General features: G+C 42.1%; 1 long non-coding RNA gene across 4 annotated transcripts in view; it reads right to left on the reverse strand.

Moving 5' to 3' along the window:
- LOC137860594 (uncharacterized) overlaps positions 1-16,245 on the reverse strand; it is a 116,289-nt gene that overhangs the window by 26,918 nt on the left and 73,126 nt on the right. For 3 of the 4 annotated variants that reach the window (XR_011099071.1, XR_011099073.1, XR_011099070.1), the window contains 4 exons: positions 11,186-11,314; positions 9,437-9,644; positions 5,673-5,852; positions 3,394-3,504 (listed from right to left, as the gene is read on the reverse strand). This is a non-coding gene — a long non-coding RNA (uncharacterized lncRNA). The remainder of the gene's footprint in view (positions 1-3,393; positions 3,505-5,672; positions 5,853-9,436; positions 9,645-11,185; positions 11,315-16,245) is intronic. The other variant, XR_011099072.1, reaches the window with a different exon arrangement.

Raw genomic sequence — 16,245 nt, forward strand, 5'->3', positions numbered from 1 at the left:
AATCTTCTCTCTCAGACACATAAATTACCAGCTGCATGAATACTGCCATTAAGACATGCAGACAAGTGCAAGGGGTGGGGACAGGGCAGGATGCCCAAAAGAGGTGGAGTTACTGAGAAAACAAGACATTTGCTCACTGAGTAATTTATCCCTAATCTGCCTTCACTGTAGCTGAACAAGAACAAACACCACAAGTTTGCCAGGCTCCCTCATTCTCTAGTCAGGCCATTTTTTCTGCAAAGTAGGTCTTTTCTTCCTATTTCTACTTGTTTTATGTGTATTTTTTATTAGGTAAAGTCAAAACTGCAGTATGTGAAGCTAAGGTTTGCATTAAAGTTAGGTTCAAAGATAAACTGAAGCTAAACTGCATTTCTGGTTTGAAGACAGCAAAATCTTGCAAGCTCTCCCACAATGATTGCAAGCCCAAATTGTCAGAAACCCTGACACTTCAGTTCCTTTCCTGATGGTATTGCTGCCAAGCTTGGTGCATAGACTAGAAGACATGCACAATTAAAGATGAACCATTGCAATTGTTACACTGGAATGCAGCGAAGCTAAATGAACTCAGGTCCAAAGCCCAGTTAGCTAGTGGAGCTTCCTGAGCAGTTTCAGTGTATTTTCACATATACAAGCCACTTGAGTTAATCGCCTGTTGTGCTGTTCTGTGATAGGCAAATACCACTACGTTCTATTTTCAACAAGAGAACCGCATCCCACAGAGCGTTGGTAATATAATCAAGGGCAGGTACAGCATTACAGCTGCGATCCAAGCTCCAACACCCCTTGTACTCTGGCTCAGCACTAACACAGCTTTAAAATCGTCTAACACTGCTTCAGTTTTCTGGCCATGAATGCCGCCTAATTATCAGAGTACAGATGTAATTGTGAATAGTCATTTCAGGAGAAGGTGTCATCCCTCAAATCACCAGTGAAACCAACCTACAAAACTGTTAACCGCAGGTGCCGCTGAAAAACGCAGGAGCCATTTTGTTGCTGCTACCTGAATCTCAAAAGCTCATCATGGACAGCTTTACAAATCACTAGAAATACCCCATCATACTCAGGAAAAGGAACTGTCTAGCTCCAACCTTAGAAATCCTTCTCTACCACCCAAAAACTCATCTCTGAGCACCAGCCTCGATTTCTAAGAGTCATGGCTACAAGCTGCACCCACTGCTGTTGAGGTCGTCACCTCTCACCGTGTAATGCAGTAGCTCACCTTACTCTGATGGTACAGCACAGTTGTGTGGTGTTTGGACAGAACACACAAAACCTTGATAAAAATGACAGCCATTCAGCGCTTTTCTAGAACGCAGTGAAATATGTTTTAGTTTTCCTTCTACTTACACACTCGTAATTCACCATATGGTTTGAATAGCGAGCCCAGCCCCACGGAACAAAGCCCAGCTCAACAGCACATGTTCCCTCTGCTTCAAGGCAGCACAGAAGCACGGCCATGGGGCAATGTGCACCTTCCCGCTCAGGTCAGAGGAGTTAGGCAGTGCAGCATGCCAAGGTACCTCACACAGTATCACTGCGGGCAGGCTGGCCGACCTGTTGGAGTTTTCTGAACCTCTGGTCATATAAACACTTCTCTGTCACCAGATAGATCAGTTACATTTTGGATTATTGGCTGTAAATGTCCATTCTCTGTTGATTTTTGTAGTAAAGTGAGTTCACGTGTGTACACATCCCCTACAGTTATCATTAGAGTAACACTAAGATCTGGCACAAGCCCAGAACAGAAGAACATAAAATTGTGCTAGAAACTAATCTTAGCTTCTCCTGTGGTGGCCGCTGAGCCTACAGCATCTGCAGCACCCAGCAGATGAAATACCACAAGTAGGAGCCTGGGAGGCCTCACTGCCCCTTGTCTTCCTCAAGTTAAAAGGCTACTGCCACCATCTAGCTCAGCAGCTTACCTGAAAAGGGCCCTTTGACCACATCTCACTGGCAGGTAGGTGTGCAGCAGGTGATGCTGAGCTGCTCCTCTCAGCACCAGGCCCTCTGCGTGAGGTTGCTGTCAATGGGCACTGCAGCACCAGGCAGGGCTGGGCCACTGCCCCATGCTGTGGCCTCTTTTTTTCTTTTCTTTTTTTTTTTTAAACAAAAGGAAAAGGGAAAAATATACATGATCCCTTCTGAAAAGCAGAAAGTAGAAGAATGGGACAAAAACCTTTGAGGCACTGATCAAAGAAGATCCTGATCTTGAGAAAAGTCCCCATACGCGGAAAGGAGGAGCACCAGAGCACATCTGTTTTCGTGACGTAGCTGATGATATTTTGAGCACTCTGGCTCTGCACTTCCCCTTGACCTCGCACCATCACTTTCTGTTAATATAATTAGTACTGGGGCATCCTCCATTCCCACCAGCTTTAATTTCAAAGTTAAACAAAATGACTTTTTTCAGGTTAATCTCAGAATAGGCAGAAACACACTGTTGACAAATTAAAAGCAGGCTTACACAGCGATGAGATGTAAGACAGAAAATGGGGATATAAATGTACAGCCCAATTTTGAATTTTATTCATTTCCATTACATCGGGGTAGGCAGAATCAAAAGAAAAATATGAGAGGAATTTGTGTTTGTTTCTGGGTGATGCGGAATGGAGAGCCATGTCCTGCATAAGCTCACTGTATGCGAGATGATACCTGTGCACGAGCCTTTCCTCTGACCAGCATGAATCAAGGGCTTGAGGGTGATCAGCCCATATCTCATGCAGCTACTGTAACTGCTGTCCTACGTTTTTTTTATCCCAAACTTAATGAATATTTAGCTAGCTCTACAGAATGGATTGGCACTAACAGGGTATACTGAGACCATGAACCAATGATTGGGAAACTAGTCTGGAAAGCAGGTTCAAAGCCTTGCTCTGCTTGATTCCCTTGCTGGCTTACTGACTATTTCATAAATCACCACTCTTTGCTGACTGTAGGGCTCCCATATGCAAGTACCCTAATCACTGAAGATTTTTTTTCCTTATAGTGACATTTCATCCTGTTTGAGAAACTTTCCCCTCAAAACCGATACATTTACAAGGGAAGTTTTAGATTTGGTGACTCAAAGTTCTTAATAATAATAATAAACAATAATAATAATTCAGTCAAAAACTATAATCAACTTGGACTGAAATAGCACAGTTTCCCCAGCCCCTGGATGCGTGGCAAACTGTGCACAGCCCTAGGGAAAGCTCCAACACTGCAGTCAAAAATCCTGGGAGCAGGAAGACAGCATTAAAGCCATCCATTAAGTAGTGTTTGCATATACTGCTGAGGTGAATTACAAACCTCCCCAGCAGTATTTGCAATTTGATGGCTTAGGAAAGCCATCTGGGAATTGAACCTCAGACACACGATGTTATGCCAGTAACAAAATTAGTGGCTGTATCTTACCCTCTGGAGCCCTTCTCCTCCTCCTAAATCCTCAGGAACCAGCATGGCAGAGGCAGTGGGGGAGATGCCCGTGGCTCACAGCCTTTCCCATTTCCTCTCATTGGTACAGACCTGTAGAATGGCGAAATAGATTTATTTGAAGGCGACAGTGTGGAAGCAGACATAGATACATGTGACAGAGCTGGAGGCATCCCAGTATAATTAATGAGTAGCGAAGCAAGTATTTATTTATGTTGCACACTTCTAATGAATGGGAATTAGTCACATCGCTGATTCTTGGGTGGCTATTTATGTTGCTTATCTGATATTTGAAAGGAAATTGCACTGAATATTTTCTACTCCAAGGAGGACTGGGCGGTTAAAACAAGAACTGACTTGTGCTTTTGACTAAATGTTAGGAAACTAGTTTCCAATTTTGGAAGTGTCTGGATGTATTTTTCCATTATTTTTTTTTTCTTTCTTTGAGTTTTCCTGACTTCAGTCAGGAGGTGAAATGCCAGAAATACCCAGAGACAACCTATCTAACAAGACCGCTCCCCCATGGGCATTGCAGCCCGCCGGGTGTTTTTCCAAACCACCCCTGAACTCTGAACCTTCAAATCATTTACAGATCTCTTCCACGGGGAGAGGAAAACCACATCCCTGCGTGACTCCAAAAGGAGTGTGGTGGGGAGCCCGGCACAGCAGCACTCCTGCAACACCAAGGTACTTCGCAAGTGCAGCAGGAGCGACCATAACAGCAGCTGTGGGCTCCTATTCCTTCCTGAGCTGGGGACGGAGGAGTCGTGGCCACGATCACTGCATCAGCTTCTGCTTGTGCTGGGTGCTGTTAATGCCCATGGGGCTAAGCACAAGCTGGGCACCCCTTAGCTCCATCGTCACCCAGCACATAATCACCTCACCACCTCGGCTCAGGCTGGAGCCTGAAAGGACCTTAACTAGCCAAAGGCAACTGGGAGAGCCTCCGTTTCCCATTACAAGCACCGTCCGATCTGATGGTATTTTCTGTAAGAAACTAAAGCCTTCTGTCCCTGATGATAAGCCGTTTTTTATTAGGAAATATGAAAGTTGTGTTGTATGTCTCTTCTGTACCATGCAGTTCACAAAGTTGGTTCTGGTGGCTGCTGCCATTGACAGGTGTCCTGTAAAGCAGGACTTGTATTGCATCAAATGTTCATGATTCTAAGGCAGCGGAAAAAGAAATATTTCCATGGCTGAAAGTTCCTGTTAGGTAACTATTGCTGAAGTGTGTACAAGATTGCATGTCAAAACATTTTTATTGTTAGCTGGTACGAATTACATTGACTGACGGCAGCAGTGTAACAACCGAACTGCAGTGTACTTTGTTATTTTACTTTTCTATAGAACAGCTCTGTATTTTAGGAGCTGCTGTCATTTTTAAGTTACAAAGCCTGTCTTTAGAAATGCATGTGCCCTTACTCCTGCTTTCAGTAGCTTTACCAAGTTGGTACAAGTGAATAACAAAACAGATTAAAAACCTGTGTTTCAGTTTTATCTTGCTATATGGTGTCAGAGTATGAGGGCCTCTTAATAATATAGTATAAATGACCAGAGGAAGAGCAGAAAAAATGAATAGGAAATCAACAGGGGCCTGGGGTTTGTTTTATTTGGTTTGGTGGAGGTGTTTTTAGTTTGTTTGGTTGCGTTTCTTTTTTTTTTTTCCTTTTTTTCTTTTTTCCTTTATTTTTCTTTTTTCCTTTCTTTTTTTTTCATTTTTTTCATTTCTTTTTTTTGTTTTTGCCTTTCTTTTTCTCTTTTCCTTTTTTTTTCTATTTCTTTTTTCCTTTTTATTTTTCTTTTTTCCTTTCTTTTTCCTTTTTCTTTTTCCCTTCTTTTTCTTTTTTCCTTCCTTTTCCTTTTCCTTTTCCTTTTCCTTTTCCTTTTCCTTTTTTTTCTTTTTCTTTTTCTTTTTTTTTCTTTTCCTTTTCCTTTTTTCTTTTTCTTTTTTTTTCTGGGGGGAGGAGGATTCTTAAGGTTCAGTTCCTCCCACTTTGCACTTACTCGAGACGCTCCAAACCGGGGGCTCGATGGCAAGCAGCGCTTGGCACCCACCCGAGGCCGCGGGCAGAGGCCGGGCCGAGCGCTCCGGAGCCGCTGTGGTGGCCGGCGGGGCCGCAGAGCCGCTAGGTGGCGGCCGGGGCCGGGGCTGGAGCGCGCTGCGCCCGCCCGGTGCTCGCCGCTGGGCTCCTGCTGTGCCTTCGGGGTGCTGCCTGCAACCCTGAAAAAGCCCAAATTCTTCCCTGCGTGTGGCTACTCACCAAAAAGGCTTTCGTGGGAGCATACTCAGAGGTGGGAGCCTCTGGGATCTGCTGCGATGACATCTGCATCCACATTCAGCTTGTTCCACATTTATTTTATCTCCACTCTTTCTTTTAATCCTGAAGAACTTTTATTTTTTTTCAATGTTTTTGCAGTTTACTTCAGCATAAGAACCACAACTGTAAAACAAAATATTTGCAAGCTACATAACTGCTCAGGACTGGAAACTTCTGTTCAGACTGCTCTGTCTGTTGGTGTACACAACATTTCAGCAAGGAAACGATGCTAATTTCGCTGCCAACATTGCATTAATGTTTCTTGCTTGCTGTCTGTTCATGCTATTAACCCAAGCAGCTTCTGCACACAAGCAGTGAAACCTGACTTCAGCACATGCCAGCGCTGCCGCGGCAGCTGGGCTCACCTGGGTGCGTTCCTGCAGCGCTGCTCCGGAGCCCAGAGCCCAGCACAACAGCCTGCTTCTCACCTCATCACCCTTCAACACCTTCTTATTTGACTTTCTTCTAAATTAGGTCTCAGCTGCCACACACTGAAGATATAAGGGCCTTATTCTTGATCTAACTGGGTAGAATGACTCCAGGGTAACCTCACAGAAGTCAGCTCCCTGTGTCCCGCACAGCTCCACTGCTGGGTTTCTACATTTGGCTCTGGCACCACAAAAAGCAGTGCCAGTGTACAGTGGCAAGAGGCCCTGGAAATGGCAGCATTTTGGGGTCACAGTTAGCCCTGGATTCACAATGTCAGGGAACTTAACAGCATTATTACATGCTAGCAGAGAAGATGGACAGATATAAAGGACAGGGAAAGGAGGAAAGGAGGATAAGGAGAAAGGAAAAATTATATGAGAGTAATACATAGGGGAATTATAAGGCAACGGTCTTCGTTTTTTCAGCCTATTGACATGCGTGCGTGAATGCATGTGTGTGCACTACCCCATCACGTGCCTGTTGTAGCTGCTGCTGGAGAGCAAATATGGAAACGTGGAAGGAGACGTTGAATAGAAAAGCAAAGCAGTGTAGAATAAGGAAGCCTGTTATTTTTTATTTGTCTCTGACAACTGATGGACTTGCATCAGCTTGCAGAGCTTCCACGTGGAAGAGCTGATTGTTTTGGAAATGAATGCAAAGATTCACTCCTGGGCAGAGACATTTCAAAGCACTACAACAGTTGGCTCTTTAAAATGTTTCTGAACAGAAACACTGAAAAACTGTAATGGTAACAGCACAAATAAGGCAATATTAATGAAGTCAGTCCTTGCTGGTAAACTACCGCCGTGCTTTTGAAGTAAAAATTTCAAACTGTTTTTGTTTATTTGCTAGGAGTTCAGCTCGTTCTCTTTCTTTTAATCAAACGTGATTTTGGTTGTGCTGGTCATTTTGAAGAACACTGGAGAAGAGGGAAAGGCCACTGTGAGAAATGAATTTAACATCCAAATGTCCCTGAGAAAGCAGAGCGGTTCCTCTGGGCCAGGGGGCACCTGAGCAGAGCAGGGGGCTGTACACTGCTCACAGGCTCAGAGCTGCCCAGCTCCTCTTGGGCTTCAGAGGTCAGCAGCCACATTTCTTTAAATGTTCTGAAAGTTTAAAGAGCCCACAGAAGTCATGAGGAGCGTCAGGTGGTGGAAGCTGTTAACTGCCCCTTATTTCACTGAGGTGCCTAAGGAAAAGCTAACACCTGACATAAATCCTGCATCACGCCCAGCAGACAAATTCTGCTTTACTTCCGAAGTTCTGTTTAGAAATTAGAAAAATTGAAACAAAATCCTATGCTTTGAATACTGTCGGTATACATGAAGTTTCAGTTTGAATGGAATTACAATAACTAATTTAAGTTCTGCTCAATATTAGCTTGGCTCTGCCTGAGTTGCCAGGACGCCTTATATAAGGCGTGGGTGTTTGGTTGATTGCGGCTTCCTTGGAAGGAAGGCTGTGCCCAAGACCCACCATCCAGGAGTGAAAAGGTCACCCTGCTTGCTCCCAAGGGCAAAATCCATTATCTCCACATCCAGGATACTGTTTCCATATCAAAAGATACCAGTTTTGGAAGAACATGATTTCAGAGCATGAAGCAGCTCCACAGACCACTTGGGTTTGACCTTCAAATGCCTTAGATAGACACAAGCCTTGAAAATGACCCTCGGCACCCTGGGAACTTCCATGGAAAAAATGAAGCACCCAGGGGGTGTATCCTTGACTGTCTGTGCTGCTGAGTCAATGAATTACAGTGCTGTAAATGAGCTGAAGCTCTAGGTAATCTAGGAAAAGAGAAAACAGTGCTAAGGCTGATGGTTTGTGAATGTATATGTTAAACACATGCATGCCCCTGTACGCCAGGGAAAGAAAAGTAGGAAAAGGAGTCAGAGCAATTTTATATTCCAGTGCTGGTTATCTGGGAAGAGCGAGGAGCTGAGGCACACCCAGGAGCCATCCTGTGGCTTCTGCAGTGCTGCTGTCTCCCAGCTGCTCGATGGGGCCACTGCCACGCAGACACCCACCCAGAGCACCCCACGAGCAGCCAGGAGCACGGCATGGAGACAAACAAGGAGAGGCTTTGCCAGACCTTCCCAGAAGCACAGAAGTGGAATATGGATCTGGGAAGTGTGAATTTTGTCTCAGCTATAGATAATCCTGATGCTATGCAGGCAAAAACCATTAATGAAGGAGGAACAATAAATTCTTTGGCTTTGTTTGGGCATCAACATTTGGATATCTGGGGCAAAATACCCAGGGGAGGTTCAGACTGGATACTAGGAAAAGGTTCTTCACCGAGAGGGTGGCCAGGCACTGGAAAGGCAGTCACGGCCCCAGGCCTGCTGGAGTTCAAGAAGCACTTGGACAACACTCTCAGACACTTGGTCTGATTTTTGGGTGGTCCTGTGTGGAGCCAGGAGTTGGATTCAGTGATCCTTGCGAGCCCCTTCCAACTCAGGATAATCTATCATTCTTTGATTCTATGAAATGCTTCACAGAAACAAAGGCATGATTTTTCTTTTCCTACCTCTTTACATTTTCATCTCAGCATATGGCTTTTTGTACATGAACTTGCACGAAATATCTATGATACCCAGTTCAAACCAGAACTGTAACTGTGGCTCATCTACTGTATAAATGTTTGCAGATCCCACTGTGCTATGTGATGTGCTTTTGCAGCATTCAGAATGTGCAGCTGCATATGGGAATGCAGGAGGGGTCAGCATTGAGGGGATTCACATTTAGCATTGCCTACTGGAATCCCAAAACTAAAAATGAGCCAGAGGAAAACAGCAGTGCTCTTCTTTCCATACACTTATGGTCAATGAGCAATTCCAAGGATCCAGGTCTGATTTCACAATTCTACACACGCACCCCACTAAATCTTTTCAAAATCTGCAGCAATAAATGTTTAGGCATCCGATAGTTGGATTCAGATCTGAAATTAATGTTTACTTTGACCCATGATAAGTGTACAATCTATGATCAGTACCCTAACAAAAACATAACTTTATCTGTGGATTTGAAAAATTGTGTTTGAAGAAAACAATCACAAGTTCTCTAAGTGTAATTAAGTTCTTCTACCTCTCACTCCTACCAGTACAACCAGCTAAATTGACGTTAAATATGTAAATGTTTGTCCTTATTGTATTAGGTCAGAGATGGAGTTTTGTTCCTATTAAGAGTACTACTACTGCGACATAAAACCCTGTGATGTAAAGTAAAGGAATATAGACAATAAAGTCAAAGTGTCTATGAAGACATTGTTCAAGTACCTTGTCTGTTTTCCCAACAGTTTTGGTGTTTGTTTTTTTCCTTATTTGCTGTGCTCCTTCCCATGATCTGTTCTGGTCGCTCTCAACAGGAAGATGTCATTACAGCAGGTTTTCTTCAAATTGATGCAAGCTAATTTCTGCCAAGCAGAAATTGGACTCTGTGAAGGCTCGCTAGTTCTTGCAGCTCTTCTGATTTAAGCCACAGACACTAATGTAACATAAATGTTTAACAGCACTTAGTAAATTGACTAGTAGGAACTTTACTAGTTCCAAGTAGTACTAGAAACCAACACGGTGAATTTATGTAAAGCCTACAGCAACTCTGTGAGCATGCGTATTTATACAGCTAACTAATCCAGAGAGTTTTCATCAGCCAGTCAGACACGGGAACATGTCACCCAGCTGCTGTGGCTGGTTTACTCGTGATTTATCTGATGAATCTGGAATACTTGCCACAACACTCAGTAATCACTTCAGCAATAACTTCTTGGACAAACTGTTCATCAGACAATAACCTCAAACCACATAAGCTTCAACCTTTTAGTCAAAAAAAAAAAAAAAAAAATTCTGTTTTCTAAGGGCTATGTTCTGTGTGCAAGTTCTTGACTATGAATAGCTCACCCTGCCTTGCTGACCCGTGGGCTGGGGCAGCGCCGTGAGCTGGCCCCATGCAACCATCCCCACACAGCTCTGCCACTCACCCACTGACCCCGGGCACTCCCTGCTATTCCATCAATGCAGGACCGTGATCCCAGCCCTGCTCACATATTAGGCAAATTCATCTTTTTTTTTTTTTTAAATGTTACAGATATTCTCTCTGTTATTTAGATGAAGAATAACAGACATATTGATGCGCACATAACTGTCTATAGCATTTCTGAATACCTCAGCGCCCCTTGAGGCCATGCGTATGCCGGTTTGTTAAATCTGAGGAAAACTTCTCTCTTAGCATCATTTCACTGACTGGCTGCCTGATCCTTTCTTCTTTTTTTTTTTATGTTTTTTAAGTGCAACATGAATTTGGGTGTAACCAAGCTACTGTGAGGTCCTGCTGTATTCAGGGTTAGCCAGATTAAAATGGATGTATGAGCCAGCATTGATGCACTCAGAGGTGGGCAGGTTGGACTGTGGATAAGTATGATGCTAGTTTTTTCTGTGCTACATATAATTACATAATGTGTCCCCACGTGCATGGACGTTAAACAAATTGTCCAGAGCTGCTGGTGCCAGCTTTATTTTGAGATCCCGTTTAGAAGCTTGAATTTAGGCCGTCTTAGGAATTGCATCCAAACTTGTATTTCATATCAAAGCATGACATTGTATAACATTTCTGCCATTCATGCAATTCTTTACAATTTCTATTTACGTGGAACAAGTAAGTATAATCTTATTGGTAAGAAAAAATTTTAAAAATAAATAAATAAAACTGAACTGCTGTTTCACCTTCATTGGAAAGACCAATCCTATGACTGGGCTGGTAAATGCCCCTAATCATTTTGCAAGGTTACAGTGTAGACTGTGGGCCTTAGAAAACAAATTTCCAGTCAAAGGCTCCATCAGTGATTTAATATTGAACAAGAAAATGACATTTATCAGTCACACCTGTTGAAGGTTATGCAGCCATATTTCCCCCATCTGTATATAAGAAGGGACAGATACCGTATTAACAGCTCAATGCTTCTCCAGGCATTTCTGATCCCTTTCCTCGCACTGTTCTTCTACCAGGCAGTCAGCTAAAGTCAGACTCACCTCACTGGCCCAGCACAGCAGTCTGCTTTTAGAGGCAGGAAAATCCGAATCTTCACATTGCTGACCTTATTGTTTTACAGACTATTGATTGCAAGTCATCGGGTTTCGGCAGTTCAAAGGGATCAACCTCTGGAAAAGAGAAGCAGAAAGAAGGAATGAACCCATATACAGGATGAGGACACTATTGCAACTGACTGACAAATGGCATTTGATTTTGTGTGGTGGGGATAAGCAGCAATTAAAAGAGGTTCTCTAGTCTCTCGCACTGCACTGGAACACAGCCAGCCAGAAGTGTGCAGCACGTCAGAGTCCTCATGTGGTCTGCAGAGAAACAGGTATTGGCAAGGACCATGGCAAAGGCCACATGAGATGACTGTCCCCTTCCAGGAACAATGGACAAGAAGCTCCATGTTTCTCCCCACGGGCTCAAGCCCAACTTATGCTTTGATCAAGAGAGAGTGCTAAAGTCACCACCTAAACCAGAGTGGGACAGGCAATAGGGTAGGAAACTAGCCCACCAGGGGAGGTTGCTCCAGGGGAGAACAAAAACAACAGCAGACAGTGGTGCCCAGGAGACGGCTGGGGGCACGCTGGGCAGACAGCCTGAGTGCCCTGGAAGTGGGAGGAGGCCACTTTGGACAGACTCTGACCCCAAGTCCCAGAACTCGGTGCCCTTACTTAGAGGGGGCAGGTGACCAACACTTCGCTCCACCTCTGGTGCAGGACAGGGAGCAGTTTTAAAGTTTTAAACTTGGAAAAAGGAATGTGCAAAATTTCATAAACACATCATGGGGATTTATTTAAATACCAAGTTTCAAAACTTGCATAACAAGCAAGTAGATGCAGATAATTTTTATGCATCTCACCAGCTCTACAAACAAGACCCATTTTTCAATCAAAGTATTAAAAATATGTTTCCTCTCCTGGGAACCATGTACCCAGGATTGTCAAATAGGGATTTAAAAAATAAAAATAAAATAAAATCCACAAGCTGGGAATACTTCCCAGAAACACTCACCTACTGCAATGAACTCATACTCTGTATTGCTCAGGATAACAATTAGTATAGCTGTACCAGTAAATGGGTCTGTACAGGCTATTTAGCTCTGCTGAGAAGCAGGATATTTTAGTCAGATGGTCAGCTGAGCTGTAGCTATAGCTCAACTGGCAAAAACCCTTTGCTATATAACACATCTACAGCCATGTTCTTAATACTCTAGCTCAGTAACTGAGAAACATGGCAAACTTTGTGACCTTAGACCATGGATTGCAGGAGACCAGTCTCCCTGTCGCTCTCCGCAGCAGACATTTGGGCTGCCCTGAAGTTCTGGCTATGCTCAGCAGCCTGTGCCACTCAGCTGTGCCTCCTATTCCTTGTAAAAATTTATGGTAACAAAATCCAATTTTTTTTTATTTTTATTTTTATTTTTTTTTACTATATTTAAATTGCAGAGTTTGTTTGCCCTTTGGTTCCCTTCCTATTGTATGGTTAATTATTGTATTTATCAAAACCATGGAATCCAATGCCTGAAGCGGTGTATTCTGAAGGAGATTAAAGATAACAACCAGAAACACATATGAGCAAAATTCTAATTTCGAGTACTGTTGTACTTGAAACTCTTGCCTGGAAAACTTTTCAAAACTAGGAAAATGGCAGGGATAACCAGTGGGCAACCAGGTCCTCCCATCCCTCATTCAGAGCTGTCACATTTCTCATCTCACAGACAGAAAAGTCCCGTCAGAAGATATCCAGCTGAGCACTCTCCCCACCACCAGCAGCCCTGAGCCACAGCACAATGCAAATGCATATATTTCTACCAGCTTTTCTTTAAAGCATCTATTTTCCACCGGCCTGGCTTCTTTTTAATGTTGTTGTACTTTTGAAATCTCCAATCCACCTTTCATCCAAACAGATATGGTATTTCCCTAGGAAATGTTTTCATTTTGCCTGGAAATGTTTTCATTCTCACAAGAGCCAATGAAATGTAATTTCTAAAGTTACATATAACTTACCAAGGTTTAGACTAACAACAGAAATAATTTGGAAAAGTATACCTTTCTGTTTTGGTTATTGACTGCTTCTACTACTCTTAATAAATATTTTGCAATATTGCTTGCAGTAAGAACTTTAAAACAACAACGTTACGTCATGACACTAATTCAGGATGCACCGTTGGATATTAGACTTATCAGGCCTTCAGGACACATGTTAGGTCATGAACATCAAGCATATTTTTTGATGAACTATTTGCAAATTAGATGTATTCCAAATGTTTGCTCATTTAATTAGAACATAAAAGATGATTTCTTTGGCTGGACCTTGTTTCTGACCCTTCTTGCCTGTGTGTGGTTTGTATTGTTCTTGGCTAATGAGATATAGGATATGTACTAAACATTTACACATTAAAGGCATCCTTCATTCAGCATGAAGGTGTTGATACATCAAGGATACCTCAAACATGCTGAGAATCCAGCAACTTGTCAGACAAATTAGCACCTTACCAATCGGGGGTAAAATTGAGTTTCACATTTCTCCCTAGGGGGAAGAAAAAAATCAAAAATCACTGTAGTTTAATGCTTTCTTTGTAAATATGAACACAAAAGGCTTTATCACCTCTGTAGTGTAAATTATAGCCCTCACTGACTACCTGATTTTTAATTCATTGGTTTTAAATGATCCTAGGCAGTTCAGAGCAAATCTATTTTGTTGTTCCTTTCTTAGACACTTCCGTTCTTTTAAGTCTATTTTTTTTTCCAAATATTTAAAACACTTCTGTTTGTATTTAAATCTACACCTATATATTAAAATGGAAGAAAACCAAAGTCTTAAATCTGTATCTTCCACTAGCAGGAGGTTTGAACCCAAACTCTAAGGAGTATGTGGAATTAAGGGACTGTATAGCAATGAAACTATAAAGCTTTGACTTTTTTTTTTCAACTGACTGGTGCTGAAAATCAACACTTAGTACTTCAGGTTGCTGACATGAGACCTTCAGAGCACTGGGAAGACCTACTGTCAGATAATTCAGCCTGATAAAGTATCTTGATGGAATAACTGGGCTGAGGATAAGGCTAAGGTCAGCCATAGGTGCTGCAGACACTACAGCAGGAACCGAGTATCCTGTGCTTCTGTCACAAGCCATGGCATGGCATGCACTGGGAGATCATAGTGCATACTGCTACCTACACGAGATTTGAGGAGAGGAGGTTACTATCATAAACCCCAAAGACGGGAAATATTTATGCACCCAACGGGCTTTCTGCAACTTACATAGCTGAAACATTTACCCTGCTATGATCTCATCACAAACACATTTTCCAAAATTGCTAGGTCAGCAAATCAAAGCAACCTATAACCAAAGCAAGAGGAGGCCTAAGGTTTCCGTAGAGATTGGGTCTGTACCTATAGGTTATGCCTCACATTCCCCTTGGCAACTTCCTCATTCTCAATAGTCTCAAATTCAATTATTTATTTATTTATTTTTAAATACAGGAAATAAATTAGTAGAGGACCTTTCTGGTTGCAATTGCTTGAAAATCCATCAGAATTTTAGGAACTGTCACCATGCTAATGAATTTTACCATCAAGCCCTCTTCCTTTATCATTAAAACCTAATATCTAAACAAAACATACATAGCATCCTGTTCCACAGCTGGACATCTGCTCAGTGTGATTGTGATCCTGCAGTCATAACTTCTCCTTAACTCATGTATACGGTCACCAGCATTCAAAGATGTCAAGAACATGCACTACACCTTATTAAATCAATTACAGAATAGCTGTCTGGCAAAAGAGCGTTACCATGAGCAGGTATTTAATCCTGAGGATGTTAATTCCTTCTCTGCAGGTGTATTTTTCTGAATTCTCAATACAAATAGTGAGTAGGGGTATTAGTGCCCAGCAGCTATAAGAAGGTAGACAAGGGACAGAGCTGCTGAAGCAGAGACATGGGATTGAACACTGACTGCCTGGGCATAACACTGGCATATCAGACTTGTAAACCGGATTCTTATACCAAGAACTTCATACAGATATCCAGAGAAAATCAAAGATTTATGTTGTTCATAGTATAGGTTTGCATGGAATTTCAGAATATGGCTCCCGCCCAGTAATATAGATTACATATATTAAAACACCTGTACACTTTTGCCTTGAGGAAAAAAAAATCTCCACGAAAAAGACATTGAATTTTTAAATCCTTAAGAGAGCGAGAAATATTGTTTCCCATTCATATAGTGACATGATGTATGAATATGCAGTTAAGAGGAACTGATTTACAGACAAGATCCTGAATCTATAGATAAGTGTTTTAGCAGTTGAGTAAAACAATAATGGCCAGCAATAATTGGATGTGGTCTGTTGCGTGGCTACTGGAATCAAATAGTAAAGAGGATCACAGTTCCTTATTAGTTAGGACCACCTAGGGTGATGGAAAGCTTGAATGATCAAAGGAAAGACATTTTTATGCTATAAATGTTGATATGCTCTTGAGCTTTCCAGTATAATTTAGGATCCAGTGTGCATATTTGACATACTAACCACTGAACAGGGCAATGAGTGTGATATTAGACTACAAAAGTTGTGTTTGCTTGAAAGATAAGTGAATAATATTCAGTAATATTTTTCTATTCCCTACTGCATCACAAAATAATTTTATATTGGTTCCAGAGTTGAATGACTTCTTTTTGCCTAATTTGATCAAGATTAAATTAGCCTTTTTTCCTAATATCATATCATGAGAAACTATATCCAGCTTTCTCTGAATATCCAAGTGATCACTGGATAGACGATGTGAAAAAGGACATTATTTCTTTGTATAAATCCAAACTAATCAGGCATGATTTTTTTACTGTTCATAGCTTGGTCACACAGGCCCATAGAATTGTTTCTGTGTCTTGAATGAACAGCTGAAAAGTTTCGAAGAGAGTAATATGCAGTGTTTGTGCAGTATTTTTGGTCATACCTGAATTCATTCAAAGCAGTCTTTCCTTAAAACACTTTTGTGAACAAAAGCCTATTCCCTTAAAATGTCTGTAAATACTAACAAAAACATAAACAT

Source organism: Anas acuta, chromosome 8, assembly GCF_963932015.1.
Source record: "Anas acuta chromosome 8, bAnaAcu1.1, whole genome shotgun sequence".
Classification (NCBI taxonomy): Eukaryota; Metazoa; Chordata; class Aves; order Anseriformes; family Anatidae; genus Anas; species Anas acuta.